The sequence below is a fragment of the Protopterus annectens genome, chromosome 6.part1 (genome assembly GCF_019279795.1).
Source record: "Protopterus annectens isolate FY-2018-M chromosome 6.part1, PAN1.0, whole genome shotgun sequence".
Taxonomy (NCBI): domain Eukaryota; kingdom Metazoa; phylum Chordata; order Ceratodontiformes; family Protopteridae; genus Protopterus; species Protopterus annectens.
In genome coordinates this window covers 222319264-222338269 of record NC_056738.1, presented here as the reverse complement: position 1 = coordinate 222338269, position 19006 = coordinate 222319264, and positions in this window count along the sequence as shown.

Sequence of the window (19006 nt, the reverse complement as noted above, 5' to 3'; positions counted from 1 at the left end):
TTGCCAAGACATGAAACATGTAACCCAAGTTAACATTATCAAGGGCCTTCTTTGCATCTATGGAGAGGAGAGCTCTCTACATAAGTTCAGTTAAACTCTTTTTTCATCCAGTAATCTCCCCACAGGATATCAGTCCAGGAGGTTCTACCCTTAAAAAAAAAAAAAACAATTTGGGCCTGATGAAATAATGAGCATAAGAATGGAACTATTCTATCAGTCTATATTGTTAAGTAAATTTTGTATGTACATTAAATAGAGATATCATCCATTATCTCAGACATGATATAGGGTTCTTGTCTGGACTGAGTACTGGAAGGACAAAGAATTGCTTCCAGGATGGTGGTATCTGGGCTTGTGAATGTGTGGCCAAGAAGACTTCGAAAGCTTGTTGATAGCTGGGAGGGGCAATAACTTATGCACTTCAGGTGGAAGGCCATCAGTTTCCAGTGCCTTATTTTTTTTCAAAGCTTTGATGACATCCAGGAGTTTATTTGGCTATAGGTGTCCCAAAATTTTGCATTAGTTTAGGTAAAGTGCTGGCTGGCTTGCATAGAGAGTAGGTGCATTTGAAAAGAAAAAAGGAGAAAAGTCACTTAGCAATGAATCTGTTTACATGGGCCAGTAAGATTTTTACAATTTAACAAAATGCTATTCAGATAATTATAGCTGGAGTGAGTTTTATCCACTAAGATATTTAAATCACCTTTGGGATGTCTTATACCTTCTAACTAGTTATGAACATCCTAGGGGTGCAATCTCATAACATTGGAAATGTAAGTTGTCTAACACTGTTTTCATCTTCCAGTTGACAATGTCTTGTTTTTCCATTTTTTTAATATGGACTAAGGTGTCTAAAATTTCAAAATTGGAGGAAGTATTTTCTTTTTCTGAAGGTCTGACTGATATTGTTCTTGTTATGACCACAACATTTCATTCCATCCTCTCCATGGGCCATGAGTCCATATCCTGAGTTTGGCATGTAAAAAGGCTTTAGAGCATCCCAGAGGATGAATGTATAATCTTGTTAGGAAAATTATAAATTCTGGGTGACATGTTTAATAGAGATGAAACTTCCAAAGATTTGGGGGTAATCATTCCCATGCAGAAAACTGGAGATCTAAAATATTATGGCCAGAATGTATAACTTGCTTTGAAGGAGCAGGATTTAACAGGGAGTCAGCTATTTATACTCTGTCTGTCTGGTAGAAGTGCCAAAATGGGAGGCATGACAGGTACAGTGGGTTGTCGCTAAACAAGATATTGAGCTATGTCAGCCATTACCAGATATTCTACCCATGATTTACTATATTTCATCTAAGAAGTCAGGCAAAAAATCTATGTTGCTATTGTGTCACTTGAATCCATGATGGAATTGAAATCACCTGTTAAGATAAGTGCACCTTTGACATTTTCCAAAATGTTCCACAATATGTATCTGTTATTTCTAAGTCCTGCTAATGGAGGGAAATATATTAAACCATGTGTTTAAATCCTGGATTCTAATCTTAAAAATACTCCTGCCACCTCACCTCCTGGCAAACTGAAATTTCTTAGTAACTGAGTTCTAGGAGAGGATAACTTAATCAATACTATAGTACCTTTCTGTTTACTGTTGGATTGGCAGGGGTAGTTGCAATGGTGCAACCCCAAGAACATGTTCTTAGAGTCTGGGGAACACTTTCTAAACCATGTGCATAAATAGGCATGTTTGATGGGGGAGTTAATGCCATTCACATTAATGCTAAGTAACTTCAGTAAAAATGGAAAAAGGGGGAGATAATTTAACGCTCATCTAATTGCCCACACAAGTCATATGAAAGATTATAGGTAAATAATCTCCTTTCCATATATGAAATAAAGTCTTGATATGTTCTAACAATTAAGAAACTAATTGGTGTCCAACATTAACATTCACAATAACTAATTGTATTATTAATACAAATGACTCAGCTATTCATACAACTATTGTATACAGTTTTATAAGTTGAGAAAAAACATGGCAAAATTATATAAGATAAAAGTGTGCACATGACATTATATGGAAACATGATATGATATTGTCTACTCCCAAGGTGGTAGGGAACATAAGTAATCCCCAGTAGCCCCTATTCCAGTTGCAAAGAAGTGACTTATAGCTTGGATCTGATCATCAATTACTACTGGAATAGCGCTTTTAGAAAAATAAGTGAAAATATGACCAATAAATCCTTTGATGTCATCTTCATTGCTCAAGTATCCACTTAAAGAATGGAGAAGAATGAATGTATAAGAATGTTTATGTGCCGAAGAATATTTTCATCTATTTAAAAATAAAAGTTTTATTGAGGATACTAATTGAAGGCACAATGTAAAAAGCCTTGATAGGTTCTGAACTGGGATTTGCTGTTACAACCTAATGGGGTTCAAGATGCAGGATCTGTTTACAGGATTTATCCGTCATAAGTGGCAGATTTTGGCCATTTAGGGTTGGGTAATGCAAATACTGGCTTTGTAAGGATCCTGGCTCATTTTGAAAGCACAGATGTTAACTTCATTGCTGCCATTAAATGCAAGGTTGTAAGCTTTTTTAATGAAGTCATTGCTTCTTCTGGCTGTTGGAAAATGCATGATCCCTCTTGCAAAAACACTTTAATGTGATGCTGGAGAAACATTATACAATTTCAGTCCAGCCACAGTGGTGCAGCGGTTAGCATTGCTGCCTCACAGCAAAAGGTTCTCTGGTTTGATTCTCGGGTGGGGTGCCTTCTGTGCGGAGTCTGCATGTCCTCCCTGTGGTCGTGTGGGTTTCCTCCGGGTGCTCTGGTTTCCTCCCACATCCCAAAGATATGCTGTAGGTTGATTGGACACTCTAAATTGGTCCTATCTGTGAGTGTGTGTGCCTTCTGTAAAAGGTTGGGCGCTGGGCTGGCAACTCGACACTGTAAAACTCCACTGACAATCATGAGCAGACAGGTGATCCGCTGTGGTGACCCCTAACCGGGAAAAAGCCAAAAAGAAGAAGAAGAATCCTTTAGGTAGTTGATCAAAGGAAGCCACTCTTTCCTCTTCTACTAACAATATTTAGAAAAGCCATTATCAAATCTAAGCTGCCTGCCCAAATATGTGATCTCTTTTTTTTGAAAATAAAGGAACAATGAAAGGTCTTGGTGGGGTGCTTGGAGAGGGGAGTGGGTGCCCTATGCTCCTATTCCTGCACTAATTTGCTAGTAGAATCTTAACTTAGGGTTGTTGGGAGCTGGGCTTGAAGGAAGTGTGACATGTCCTTCAGATCTGCTCTTTCTTGTAATCTGAGAATTTGAATGTTGTTGTGGTGGCTTCTATTTTATAAATCATCTTTATGGATGATCAGGAAAGAAATGTGTTGTTCATACTCTTCAGCTGTAGGATCAGATCCTGTGTCCATTGATCCAGTTGCCATGCTCAATCTGCAGTTTCTTTCACAATCTCCTTAATGTCAGAGGCTTGTATCTGAAGGGAGTCCTGGAAAAGTTCTATGTTGAGTTGCATTTGCTGAATTTTTGCAGTCAGCTGTGCTATTTCTGACTTAGTATAACCTTTAATTTGTGTAATACCTGAGGTTGTTTCAGATACAGTTTTCGAGGCAGAAACAATTGTCACTATATCAGGCCCTTGGGAATATGTGTTAGAGGGAGACTACAATATTTCTAAGCTACACTTATGTTTTCAGTTTTTGTAGTAACTTTTTTGTTGGAGTGTAGATCTAGTTTATGATATATGTGATGTGAATCTTTCAGTGGTTCACTGTAAATTTTGGCGATTAAATGTGCTTTTTGTCTCTCCAGAGCTCCTGCATTCATTGCTCACATTTCTGCACCAGAAACAAGAAAAGTCTTTTCATAAATATTTTGCTCCTTGTATATAAAGTTATGATGTGATTTGCAGGAACCTTCAATTAATTAATTATACATAATGGCTTTCCTGTCCCTAGTATAAATGTAGTTTGGGACAAACTAAGTTGTCCCTGTCCCTCGAATAAGGGGGTAAAGGGGTGTGGGGAGGGTATAGAGGTAGAAATTAAGGTGAGGATTGTAGTTGGATAGGACAGTAGGATTGTGGTGGTGAAAGGGTTAAAGAGAGAGGGAGATGTGAAAGGAAGTGAGGTAGGGGAAGGAGGGACTTCTGACAGGATTAAGTGTTAGGGATTAAAGGAAGTAGGCACATTTGGCATGAGTTGGTGGTGCAGTAATAACTAGCTTACGTCCAGACGACCTGTAGGTATTGTGGATGCAGGTAGGCCTTGGATGATGGGGAGAGTAGGGGTTAAGTTAACTGGGTCAGTTCTCTCTTCTCCCTTTGGTGTTTTATAGAGTGTTAATTTAATGTGGGGATGGAGTCTGGGAATATAGGTTGAGCTTACTGGTAGGGAAGCAAGAAAGAATACTGAGAGCAGAGTGTGTGTGTGTGTGTGTGTGTGTGTGTGTGTGTGTGTGTGTGTGTGTGTGTGTGTGTGTGTGTGTGTGTGTGTGTGTGTGTGTGTGTGTGTGTGTGGGTAAATGGTTGGAGGGTGGTCAAAAAAAAAAAAAAGAGGATAAAGTGTTGGTATGAGTAGTGCTTGGCTTACCTGGGTGTTGAGGTGTTTTTCTGGGGGTCCTGTAGGCCTGGGGTTGTGATGGGTGTTGCTCAGTGTCCTGGATTCGCGGTTGAGGTCCTCCTGGTGGTCCAGTGGTGTCTCCAGTGGGGTGGCAGGGCCGGTTTTGGTGGTTGGGGTCTTTGTGGTCATTCGGTGTCGCTGAGGTTACTTCCTGTCATCCGTGTGTCTCCGGATGATCCGTCAGGCCCATCGTGCCTTTTCCCGGTTGGGCCATGCGGTCAAGTGACATCCATGGGGAAGGCTGTGGCCTGTCATTACCTCCTGCGGGTAGGAGGCTGTTGGTGCCATGCAGTCGGGGTAATCCCCAAAAAAAATGAGGAAAGTGTTCTCCCAGTGGTCGTGGTAGGCGGTGGAGGGTCCATCGTTGTAATCCGGTCCCATTAGCATTGGGGGTTAGTGGTGGATCATCTCCTTATGCTCCCTGGTGGGTTTGTGGGCTGCCATGTCCTTGTCTGGGGAAATGGTTCTCACGGTGGTCGTGGTAGGTGGTAGCATTGAGAGGTAGTGGCGGATCATCTCCTCATGTTCCCTGGTGGGTCCATGGGCTGACGTGTCCTTGTCGCTGGAAACAGTTATCCCAGCAGTCGTGGTTGGTGGTGTGGGGGTTCATCATTGCATTCTGGGCTCATCTGCATTGGTGAGTAGTGGCAGATCTTTTTTCATGCTCCCTGGTGGGTTCATGGGTTTTTCCGTGTGCCTTCTCCGGTCCCCGGTCCTGTCCGTGCTTCAGGATGGTTATCACAGTCATTCAGGTGTATCTGTGTCCTGTTATTCAGTGGTGGTGGTGTCTGAATATCCTTTCCATCCTCCCTGGTGGTTTGATGGGTAGCTTCTGCTGTTCTTTTGGCCGTTGGGTCCAGGCACCGGTCTTCGCATGCGCACTGCAGTCCTTGGCCGTTACCTCTCTGTATTGTCGATCTGGGAGGAAAGTTAAGTGTTTTCAGGCTTGTTTGTGTGAATGGTGATAGGATGCGGTGGCTAGTATGTAGGGATACAGTTAGAGAGGCAGGATTATTTATTTAGTTAATAACATTATAATATATTTTTTTAATATATAGATGGATATATATGGGGAGGGATATTGATAGGTGATATTCTAGGATTAGGAAGGGGTTGCAAGCGGTAAGAGATGTGGCAGATTGGGTGTGCAGCTGAAAGGTGAAGTGTGTACCAGGCAGGGGCATATTTTAAGGATGGGACAAGGCAATACTAGGGGTCGGAGGGGAGTAGTGCAGTCAGGCTTGTAGAACAGTTTTAATATTGTGTTTCTCTTTTACAGATGGCTAAATTACCAGAACTAAGGCAGAGATGACAAGCTATTGTGGCCCAAGCAGTGGAGCTGTTCCAGGAGGCAGCAACATTTGAGGTGGTACAGGAACCTGAGCAGACCCCGGGTCAGAAGAGGTGGCGCACAGCAGTGAGAACCCGAGCTGGAGGGAAAAAGCAACAGGCATCACAGCAGGTGGTAGCAGTGGATACACCGGTTCCCAGTACGATGCAAGACAAAGGTGCAGGTAATAGTTTTACTATGGCAGTATTGTCTGGGGAGCTAGGGATTGAGGATTGTGGTGGGGGGAGGGATGACAAGACTTGTCAGTTGGGGATCTCGGGAGTGGTGTGCAAGGATAGAGTAGGTTCAGACGCAACTAGCACAGGGTGACAGGTACCCAGTTAGAGATGCGACGGGGGTGGCGGTTGGTTCCAGGGACAGTTTGGTCTTGGGCTTGGAGGTAGGCTCTGACTTTGCGGTGTGGCCCAGGGACTGGTTGGCTACCCAATCTTTGGGACAGGAGCAGTTTTCCTGACTTCGCACATTCTGGGTGTGGTTAAGGAGAAAAGTTGGAAAGGAGAGTATGTGGATTTGTTTGAGCTGATGAATGTGGAAGGAGTCCAGTGGCTAGTGGAAGCAGAGTCCTCTAATAGCAAGGACTTAGTGGCTTTAGTGGCATTGGGAAGGCAGAGGGTAGGTAAGCTTCGCCCTAGGACATGGTATAATTGGGTGGTTGGCTTTATTTATTTTATGGCAGTGCAGCTGGAGAAGGACGGGTCTTTGGTCCTGCCACTTCTAGGCTATTTCCTTACCATTCGTGAGGCTCAACAGTTAAGGCCAGGTAATGCATGGCTTTGGTACGATCAACGTTTCAGCAAACGGAAGGCTGTGGACCAGTCATTTCATTGGGAGGTTCGTCATCCAGATCTATGGTTGGCTATGATGATGGATAGTTACGTTGGCTTTAACAGAAGGTTGTGTGGGGCGGAAACAGCTGGTGGGTGTTGGTCATTTAATAGTGGCTCCTGTTCATGGGTGGGGTACGAATTTGCACACATTTGTTCAAGATGTGGAGGGAGTCATTCGATCATTGGCTGTGGTCGGCAAGATCTGTCCACCTGCAACTCTAATGTTATGGGTCGTGAGGGTGGATTTGGTGGGCAAGGCTTCTCGCAAGGCTTTCAACCGGTCTGGGGGAGGGGTAATTTTCGTGGGTCCTGGGGATTTGGACTCAGGTTCTTTAGAGCCATTAGAGGAAGGGGTGCTGTTCCCCATTAAGGTGGAGGTTCTCTGGGGTATGCTTTATCGGTTTCCAGGTCTGGCCATCAAAGAGGAGATAATACAAGGATTTCAAGGGGGGTTTCCTATTAAGTCCACCAAGGGAGGGGGTGTGGGGGGTTACAAGAATTTATGATCTGTTCAAGGTAAAGAGGACATCTTGGAGGTTGTACTGGAGAAAGAGTGTCGGGTGGGGCAGTTATTGGGTCCTTTTGACAGTCCGCCTTTTAGTACTTACAGGGTGTCACCTTTGGGGTTGGTGCCGAAGAAGCGAGAGGGGGAAGTCAGAGTGATACATCACTTGTCGTATCCGAAAGGGAATTCAGTAAATGATTTTATAGAAGAGGAGGAGGTTAGGGTGCATTACGCTTCCTTAGATGATGCAGTGAAAGTGATTAGGGAATTTAGGGAGCCATGGTTGGTTAAGGTTGACACTGAGTCGGCTTTTCGATTGTTGCCTATTAGGAGTGAGGATTGACCACTACTGGGGATGCAAGTAGGAGATAAGTACTACTTCGATAAAGCTATGCCTATGGGTTGCTCAGTGGCATGTGCGACTTTTGAGAAGTTCAGTACAGTATTGAATTTGATTTGGCAGCAGATAGTGGAAACTCAAAAGGCAGTGCATTATTTAGATGATTTTTTGTTGGTGGGTGAAGGAAGGATAGGAGCACAGGAGGGGGTTGCGGCAGTTTATGATTATGTGTGAATAGCTAGGGGTACCATTGGCGCAGCATAAGATGGAGAGTCCAGCAAGAGCATTACAATTTTTGGGATTAACAGTCGATGCGGAGCGGGGACTGTTTTGTTTACCCGAGAATAAAATAGAGAGACTTAGGTCGGTGATACGTTCGGTGTTGGGTAAGGATAAGATTCGGATTCGTTCAGTTATGGAGTTGCTTGGGCTTTTGAATTTTGCTTGTCGAGCGGTGCACCCAGGGCGAGTGTTTTGCAGGTCAGTGGTGTATTTGCTGAAAGGGGGTCAGAGCAAACACCATTGGGTTAGGGTGACCCAACTGGTGCAGGAGGACTTGGTGTAGTGGAATGGGTTTTTGCAACAATTTAATGGGATATCTTTTTGGCAGTCAGACTGGGTGGGGCAGGAGGAACTTCAGTTGTTTACAGACACAGCTGGGGGTGCTGGCATGGGGGCCTATTTTGGGAGTCAGTGGTTTGCAGCTGAATGGTCGTGGGATTGGGAAAAGGAATGGAAGCGGGATGTGGCCTTTTTAGTGTTGATGCCTATATGGGCAGCTTCTGTGCTGTGGAAAGAGCAATTGAGGGGTGAATGTATAGTTTTTCACTCTGATAATATGGCTGTAGTGAGGGTATTGAAAAGAAGATGACTAAGTCGGGTTTGTTATTGTTGGTATTATGTAAATTGGTTTTGCAGAGCCTCTTAATAAATTTTTCTTTTACAGGAGTGCATGTGCCTGGCTTAAGGAATGAGATTGCTGATAGCTTGTCCTGATTTCAGTTTTGCAGGTTTCGAGAGTTGGTTCCATGGGCGGAGTAGGTGCCAGAAATCCTGCCAGAGGAGGTGTGGAATCTTAGGTCGATGTAGCCAGGCAGTTTGTATGGCATTCCTGGGCCCCTTCTATGAGGAAGGCGTATGGTAGGGCTCTTTCTAATTTTAATTAGTTTATTTTGCAGCCGCCAGAAGAGGAAGGGGTATGGTCGGAGGAATTACTACTGCAATATGTAGCTCATGCTTGGGGGCTAAGCAAGTCTTTGCAGATGGTTAAGCTGGATTTGGCTGCAATTAGCATTTTTGCTAAGGTAGCGGGGTTTCAGGATTTTACTAAGTCTTGCACATTAGGGCGTATGTTGAGGGGATGGGGGAGAGTGGTGGTGGAATGTAGGGATATTCGATGGCCGCTTATGAGGGTTATATTGAAAGTTTTGTTGGAAGGGTTAGGTTTGTTGCAAAGGGGGTCTCCGGATTACTTTATGTGAGGTGCTATATTTTGGCCCTTTTTGTATTTTGGAGTTGTTAGGCTCGTTATGTTGGAAGGATGTCATTATAGGGGAGGGTGAGGTTACTATTGCATTAAGGAGGAGTAAGACAGATCAACTGGGTAGGGGATGTTTGGTGATGCTTCAAACTGACAAGAATCCTTGCTTTTGTTCAGTAATTTGGGCAAAAGAATTTATGAAGAGGCTGAAGGGGAGTGTGGATCAATTGATTTTTTGTTCAGTGGATGGGAAGGTGGTGTTGAGTAGTAGATTCATATCCTTGGTGAGGAGGGTTTTACATTGCATGGGATTTCCGGCGTAGAGGTTTGCAGCTCACTCATACAGGACAGGTAGTGCCTCAGATTTAGCTAGAGAGGGTAGTTACATTGAATTGATTAAAATAGTGTAGAGGTGGTATTCAAATGCATGTTTGTCTTATATTAGATAATTTGTGGTCTGATTATTCATTTTTTCTTCTTTTCTTTTAGGGAAGCACATTATCATCTTGGGGCATTCGTATATCCACTGGGCAGAGAAGCGTGCTTTAGTTAGGGATGATGGGGTAAATTTGGGTTTATCACATTTAGGGAGGTCAGTGATTTGGCATGATGTTAGGGGTCTTAGGCGGGATGGATTTTTGCATGAATTTGAGAGGGCTAAACTGAAGGTGGGTTGTCCTTGTATACTAGTCATTCATTTGGGGGCAATGACTTGGGCATTGTTTCTAAAAAACAATTAGTGGACATTATTCTGCAGGATTTGATGAGATTACAGGCATTGTACCCAGGTATGGAAATTGTGTGGTCAGAGTTGGTTCCTCGTTTGTGTTGGAGGGCTGTATATAGTTATAGGGAGATTGAAAGGGTCAGAAGGTGTGTTAATCAAATGCTGGCTAGGCAATTAAGAATTTTGGGGATGCATACCATTGACCATAGAGATTTTGGGGATGGAGAGGAGTCTTGGTATCGAATGGATGGAGTACACCTTAATGACGTAGGACTGGATCTTTTTAATTTGCATCTGAACCTTTTTTTAGAGGATATAGTTGCAGCTAGGATTTAGGAGGGGGAACAGCCTGGGACCAGGCTGGTGGCGGAGAAGGGTGACAGGATTGTCCTCTTCTGTTCCCCCTCTAAAGAAGGTGGTTATTGATTAATGGTTTGGTATTGAGGTGAGGTGAGTAGGTACGCTGTCTCTTTATGTGGGTGAGTAGGTATGCTGTCCCGGTGGAAGAGGTATGAGTAGATACGCTGCCCTGAGGTAAATTCATCCAGGGTGAGTGGTGATGCTGCCCTAAGATCATCGTTGCTGAGGAAGATAACTAATGTTGGTTTTGTGTGTATAAAGTTCATTGTATAATAGAGTTTAATAAAGGTCGTCAAATGTCTTTATGTGTTTGGTGTGTTTATTTGAAGGGGGGACGGGACAAATGTAGTTTGGGATAAACTAAGTTGTCCCAGTTCCTTGAATAAGGGGGTAAAGGGGTGCGGGGAGGGTATAGAGGTAGTAATTAAGGTGAGTATTGTAGATGGATAAGATAGTTGGATTGTGGTGGTGAACGGGTTAAGAGAGAGGGAGATGTGAAAGAAAGTGAGGTAGAGGAAAGAGGGACTTCTGACAGGATTAAATGTTAGGGATTAAAGGAAGAAGGCACATTTGGCGTGAGTTGGTGGCCCTCCCACCCTCCCTTTTTTGTATATGGATGAAGATGTGGGCAATTTGAGGTGGAGAAGAGGGACAGGATTGTCCTCTTCTGTTCCACCTCTAAAGAAGTTGGTTATTGGTTAATGGTTTGGCATCGAGGTGAGGTGAGTAGGTACGCTGCCTCTTTATGTGGGTGAGTAGGTACACTGCCCCGGTGGAGGAGGTATCAGGGTGAGTAGGTACGCTGCCTTGAGGTAAATTCATCCAGGGTGAGTGGTGACACTGCCCTGAGATCATCATTGCTGAGGAAGATAACTAATGTTGGTTTGGTGTGTATAAAGTTCATTGTATAATAGAGTTTAATAAAGGTCATCAAATGTCTTTATGTGTTTCGTGTGGTTATTTAAAGGTGTGACGGGACAACTTTTATTCATTCTGAAATTGTTAAGGTTTAGATGTATAAATACTGACTGAGACTGTTGTACCTCAAAGTAAAGGGAGTTCTCAGAGATGCTATAGTCTTGATTGTAAAATTCTAACCTGACAATTGATAGTTTTGTAATTGGATTTTGATGTATCAATCAAAAAAAGAATCACATTACCACCCTATATAAATGTAATACACAAACATATCCACAGGGGAAGACGATAGCGTTTTATATAACAAGAACACTACTTATCTAATGCTAGAAAGGGCATCTATAGGTTTCTGTATCTGTACACAAATCTGCTGGCAGTAACGTTTAAAAAAAAAAGAAAAAAAGAAAACAAGTAACAAAATAAAAATAATGTCAGAAGCTGCAGTCACCCAACTAGATAAATAAAAAAAAAAAAAAAAAAATATATATATATATATATATATATAAATTTCTATATTTTTATATAATATATAAATAGTTTAAAAAACAATTTATTGAGCGCTTATGTCTTATGTTAGGACTCCATCAGGTAAGTTTGTGTGTGTGTGTGTGCGTGTGTGTGTGTGTGTGTGTGTGTGTGTGTGTGTGTCTGTGTGTGTGTTTATGTGTTTGTGTTTATGTGTGTGTGTGTGTGTGTGTGTGTGTGTGTGTGTGTGTGTGTGTGTGTGTGTTTGTGCACGCATGTGCATTCATGTGTATGTATGTATGTTTGCGTACGTTTATTTGTGTATGTGCTCATGGGCTTGTATGTCGATGTTTATAATATATGTCTATGGATGCTGGTTAATTACTCAAGTTATCTATTTTTCAGATCAATACAGTGCCTGTACTTCAAAGCAAAGAGGAATTGTTTGGCAGGTTATAGTGCCAGTGCTTAGTATGTTGGTTAGTAATGTTCTTTTCTAGACTGGCATCTCTGTCTGATAAAAGAAGTGAAGACCAGTACAGTCTGTCTGTGTGCATCGACAGTATTTCATCTGGTTTGTGGACTTTATCTCTTGTTTGCATATGTGGGAGCTATTTTAAGTTTGCTTAAGTTTGCATGTTTTATAGAATGCTGTGTTGTTTGCTGGTTCTTTTGGATATTTTTAATTTGGAAACTAGTATTGCTTGCTATTACAGGAGGATCCTGCTGATGTGGTTTATCACTATGCAGATCGTATAATTTGTTTAGGAACATTATAGCCTTGTTCATGTTTGTGCAATCATGCAGTTGGTATTTATGTTTATTTATTTACTGATATTTGATTACAGGGAAAGTCGAACTGTGTAGAAGCCCATTTTCAGTGAATGCCCAGGGGGAAAGCTCCAAATTATTAAAAACATTTTAAGAACATTGATTATACAAGCTTCAAAAATAAAATAAAAATAAAAAATCTGCAGTTTTAATAATTGTAACAAATTAGACATAATATGAAAACATTGGTTACGAATCGCTACAAGGTATATAACAATCTTAATATTTAAAAAAATTTTAGACAGTTTGTAGAGAAATTATAGGTAAGTTAATCTAATACACATAGGAATAACAATATGAACGGAGGGAAAACACAGGCTTTTGCTATATTTAGAGAGAAAGTCAGGGGAGAGAATTTGAAAGAAGTAAGGAAGTAAGTGAAGAAGGGAGAGTAAGGAATAAAATGATACTTGTTCACAATTAGGGATATAGTTTATCCTGGTTTTGAGGAAGGACAAAGCCAAATTTTAGCTAGGAAATCTTTCAGAGTGATTTTGAAAGATGGGAGGGTATAGATTTGATGGATATAGTTAAGGAGTTCCAGGCATTAGCAACCTTGTACAAGTGCAGACAATGACAAGCAGATTTATTAGCATTGTATACAAACTTGGGGGTTCAAAGGCAGACCGTCTATGTGTGGGGGTGTTAGGGAGTATTGGCCACCTTCAAAAACCCATTTTGTGGGGTCCTTCTTTTACCTGTAGTTTCTGTTTCTTGTAAAAGAACAGTTTAATGGTTTTGCTCTTTGATTCTTTTGCCTGATATTTGTTAGTTTACCAGAGTTACAGTACATTTTGATGCAATGCCTAATGACTTATATGTGCATATACAGTACATGTACATATGTATATATATATATATATATATATATAGACAGATATAGTTATAGATGTAAGTTACAGTTAGAAAAACACTGCATATATGTATATAGGCATATGGATCCATGTCTTTTTATTAATGTACTGTAAGATCAAACCACAAGCAACCAAATCCAATACATTGAACAACAGACACAGCAAAACAAAATCCTAAAATTCAAAATACAACAGACTCCAAAAGGAAAACACTTCCTTACTAATCCTAACCCTATACCTCTCCCTGACCCTATCCCCAACCCTATATCTAACCTTAGGATAACCCTTTCCAAAACACTGCAACTACATAGGTAATATAATACTCATAACATGCACAATAACACAAAAAACACAACAGAGCATATAGCTCCTAACATAACCCTTATTCTGTCTATAACCCTCAAGAACTCACACATACACTTCTACCAGCCATCTCCTTACCTAAACCTTATTTTAACCCTAACCCCCTAATACTGAGAGGCACAATCCACCCATTAACTTTCACTCAGAACCAGAAATCCATTGTCCTACATTCAACATTTGCATTACTTAACCAATCATGCATTCAAACATTATGCCTACAGTCCATTCTTTGACAAACTAACTAACTGACAAATGAACAGTAATCTGTATATATATTTATTTATACATATAAATGCAAACACATAGACACACACACATGAAGATATATATATATATATATATATATATATATATATATATATATATATATATATATATATATATATATATATATATATGGGATCAGTACTGATCCCTGATGGCACTTTCTGCCAAAGCAGAAATCAACGAACATACTTAACCGAAAGTGCTGTTCACCGAAGCAGCACTTTCGGATAAGTATGCTCGTTGTGCTGGTCTCACTATGGTGCGGATAAGGGAAAATTCTCTTTTCCCCAGTGTAGTGCGACTTCGGAGTGAGAATATTAAAGCAGCGGGGTGTGCAGGGGGGGCTTGCCTCTGCATAAAAGTATATTTATTGTTTTTTTTTTCTTTTTTTTGTAACGCACTTTAACGAAAGCGCTTTTTCGGTGAAAGCACTTTCGTTAAAGTGTGTTCGGTTATTGTGGATTCGGGATGTTGAAGTTTCGGTCAACAGTCCTCCATATATATATATATATATATATATATATATATATATATATATATATATATATATATACAGAGAGAGAGAGAGAGAGATTCACTTTATAATCTCAAAATACTGAATAACGAATTTTAGCATGTCGAAACTATAAAGCCAAAAAAATCAAAATTACCGAAACCCCAAAAGTGCGAAATTCAAAATTGTGACTTTTAAGCACACCCTGTATCACACAAACAAACACACATACACCTTCCCCCCAACACTGCAACAAACAGACAAAACACACACAAACTCAACAACACAAATACACAAACCTGCTCTACATATAAGCAGGGGGGCAAGCCTTCCTGCACCCCCACTACTTATATATACACTAATTCCGAGGTCGCACTAAAAAGACAATGACATGAAACCCACCACTACACAATCTAATCTGCATTCCTTCTTGCACAAACACACATCACATATGCACAAACACCACCTTTCTCAACAGTTACACACTCACACTCTTACCGATTTACCGTAACCTACACCTACAACTTCCCAACACACTAACATATACTAGAATCCCTACCCAAAACCCCTAAAATATGAACACTTACCTGAATCTCCAGTTATCAATTAACACAGTGCACCACCACAACCGCTGTTTCGGCATTTCCAGATTTGGTTATGCGGTCTTTCGCGGAACTGGGCTTTCGCTGTTTTAGTCTTGAGATACTGACATTCGAGATTTCAGTATTTTGAGATAGTGAAGTGAACCCATAATATATATATATATATATATATATATATATATATATATATATATATATATACACACATACAGATATACAAATACATATGTATGTGCATGTGTGAGTGAGTTCCTTCATGCATACTCCATATTACTAGCTCACGCAAGAGTGGTTGTAACATGGTAATGAAAAGTTTATTAGTAAATGCAGGGGTCAGCTCAGAGGCACAGACTTAAAAATTACATGAGTGCCCCTACCTTAATGATAAGACAAGGAATAAAATAAAATATATTGGAGGGGGATTTAATAAAGCCTACATGGACTTATTTGCCTTGTAGGCATTATGACACACTGCTTACATGAAAGTAAGCAGGATTGCAATCCAGGAAACAGAGCTGAGGGGCATGCACTAGCACACCAACACAGAATTGTCCATGGCATACAAATCACCTCATAAGCAGGTGAATTGCATGCAAGTGAGGGTGGTAGACAGATCCAGCAAGCAAATAGGCAGTCGTGCAGACCCCATGTTGGTGTCCAAAATGTACATGGAAAAATTCCATGTACAGGATGTTAAACAGAGAACAGCGGCTGTAAAAGTGTAGTAAGAAGGGCAGAAATAACATAGCAAACACAGATATGTGCAAAACTATCCACTGTGTATTCAAAACCTAATGGAAAATAATTTAAAATACTTTTTTTTTTTTATAATCAGATTATGTTTGCACAACACATTGCAGTGCACAAACATGCTGTTAAGAAAAAAAATTTAAAAAGTGTAAAAACAAAAATAAGTAGTATGTGACAGTAATGCATTATAGGACCCTATGTGGAGTAGGTACATTGGTAGACTACTGTGGTTGGTAACCATGTAATTCCCAGGTTGTGTACATGAATCTATGTGCAAATGAGCCAGGGTTACTGAATAGCACGCATGGGTATCCGTGTGCACAGATCCCATCCGTGTAGGCAGACAACTGTGCTGTTGTCCACAGAAGAGGTAGCTGACATCAAAAGGGTGTGTCCATGTCCTTTTAAGCTCATTGGAGCACAGTAGCACTTGTTTGTGTGGTGCACCACTGTGCTTATTAAGGGGGTTTGTACACTGGCTGCTAAGCTGTGTTTACCTTCGGGGCACATGTTTTATTGGGTTAGAGCATGTTTGCAAGGCACAACGCTGTGCTGAGCGTGACCTTTCATGGGGCCATTTACAATGAATGCATTGTTTACCTTCACAGTGAGTGTTTGTGTGGCATGTAGCAGTGCTGAGTGAGGAAGGCTGTTAAAAAAAAATTGGCTGAGAAAGGCAATGAGAAATTAAACACAGATGAACCCTGTTCCACTTGAACTAGGGCCATTAACAGTCCTTAAAGATGTACTTGGCCATTGTAATGCATCATAGGTAGCCAATCACAAAGGCTGCATCTACAGCAGAGCATTATGAAGGGTACAGAAACACTGCAATTTGATTTCACCCGCATACTCTGCACCACAGAAGTACAGACTTGGGACTTGTAACTGAAGAAATGCTAAGGGCTGTTGCAGGTCTGCTACATATGTATGTGCTAGATGCTGAAATCAATGCTGCTGATGACAATATGCCAAGACTGAGAAGGAGAAGAGTGCTCAGGCCTAAGGTAAACTTCCTAGGACTACATGAGCTAGAGCTTGTAGAGCAGTACAGGTCAGACAGGGACATACTACAAGAAGAACTCATTGAGCTCTGCTGACCTCAACTCAGACCCAGAGCCAACAGAGAGGAACTCATCCCAGTGGAAACTAAGGTATGTGTGGCTCTTAAGATACTAGCTATGGGTATATTCCAAAGACCAACTGGGGACATGATGGAGGTCTCACATGTATCAGCATCCAGGATTCTCCACAAGTTCCTTGATGCTATACTACCACATGACAGTGAACACATTTATTTTCCCCTCACCCTTGAGGTGGGGGATGACAGTATGCAATACTTTTACATCAACTTCCAGGCATTGTGGAATGCCCAGGGCATTATCATAAATGTGTGTGCTGGCAACCCTGGCAGTTATCTCAAATACCATATCTGGCATGTATCACAGCTGTACCAGATGTTTGCTAGGGGGGACATCCCACATAGTCATTTACTGGGGGATGCTGGCTACGCACTAGAACCGTGGATGATGACATCCATCAGAAATGCACACAAACCCACTGAAGAATGCCATAATGAGGCACACACACAAACTAGGAACATTATAGAGTGTGTGTATGGGCTGCTGAAGTCACGGTTCCAATGCCTAGATGTATCTGGTGGAGCCATGCAGTACTCTCCAGCCACATGATTACACATGTTCACAGTATGTGCCTTGCTGCATAATATGATCCTGCAGAAACAGCTGTAGTAGGATCAGCAAAGGGAAGGGATACACAGCCCCCCACCAGTGCCTAGGTCACCACAGCCACACCCACAGATGGACTTTGAGGAGGAAAACCCCAAGGTTATCCCTTTAGGCAGACATAGGCATGCCCAGTATGCCCTGGCCTTGGCCAAGAGACAACGCATAGCACATGCACTGACAACCTAAGGCACTAGGGACTGACACCTTTGTCTCAATTGTATACATATTAGTAAAAATGATGCCAACCAGCCAACACTACCTGTACCTTACCATGTATTGGCTGTGAACTGTGTGCATCAGACAGAATCTGCCCCAAACTAGAGGTTTGTCAACTGTTGCTTTTGCAAGGTAAGTCACACAGCTACTCACCACTTGTAAAGTTGATTAGAATATTGTAGCATATGTATGGACCTGCCACATGCATGCAAGGGAATATAGTGGGCTACTGGGCTACTTGAAGAGTTCTAACAGCCACTTGAGACAACAGGTACTCTGTCCAATATTATGTGCCTCGTAATATTCACTAGGCCACATGGCTAGAAACCCCACTACATTATTCAAGGACGATGCCAAACAGTGCAGCCACAGAACAGTTGTACTGCTGTTTATACCAGTAGAGTAATCCAAGCCCCAAGTGAAATGATCCTTGTGCTATTCTGTAAAACCTTAACCTGGTATGCAACATTAACACCACCTACTCAAGGGACAAATTTGTCACTCCCAAAGCTACCATCCATTAGGCACAAATGCCAGCATCTTGTCAAACACCTCATTGTCCCTTCCCCCACCTACAGTTCAAACTGGATGAGTGAATGCAACAACCCAAGGTTCCAAGAAAGCAAGGATTGAACTTCACTGGCTTGCAAGAGCCATAGGGCTGCAGCCTAATAAGTTCCCATGCTCCTACGAATCTCATGACTGTACTCATCCCATGGGATCCCCACACTCCCCAGCACCCCTACCTACCTTTTCCTTACTTCTCCCAAATCCCAGCCCAATAATCAGCTCCCACTAATTAAACGCAAAGGTCTAACATTCCTTACTAAGGTAATACTCAGACCCACCTTGAGCCCCATTCAAGTGGCAAGAACATCCATCCCATCAAAATATCACCTTCCAAATCCTGTTGTCAAGTCACCGCATGATGCCTTCTGCACTTCAGCAATTTCCATCAGGAACTGTTGCTCACTTGTGCTCCCCATGTGTAACTTCCTCACTCACCACTGCTTCCATCATTGGCAAATTCACTGTGTATCGCCCCAACTGGTAGTCGTCACACCACCATCTACAAAGAAAAGGACAAAAGTAAACCCTCTAACATGTAAAGAGAAGGCTCCACCTTATACCCACCTATTCCAAATACAGCCACTGCATTCCAAGACCCCATCTGCAAGAAAAAAAAGACATGTAAATCATCCAAAATACATCACCCACATTCCAAGACATCTTCAAGGACAACCTATCCTGCCAACCTGGGAGGAAACGTACCACCGCCACTCACATCTATGACAAA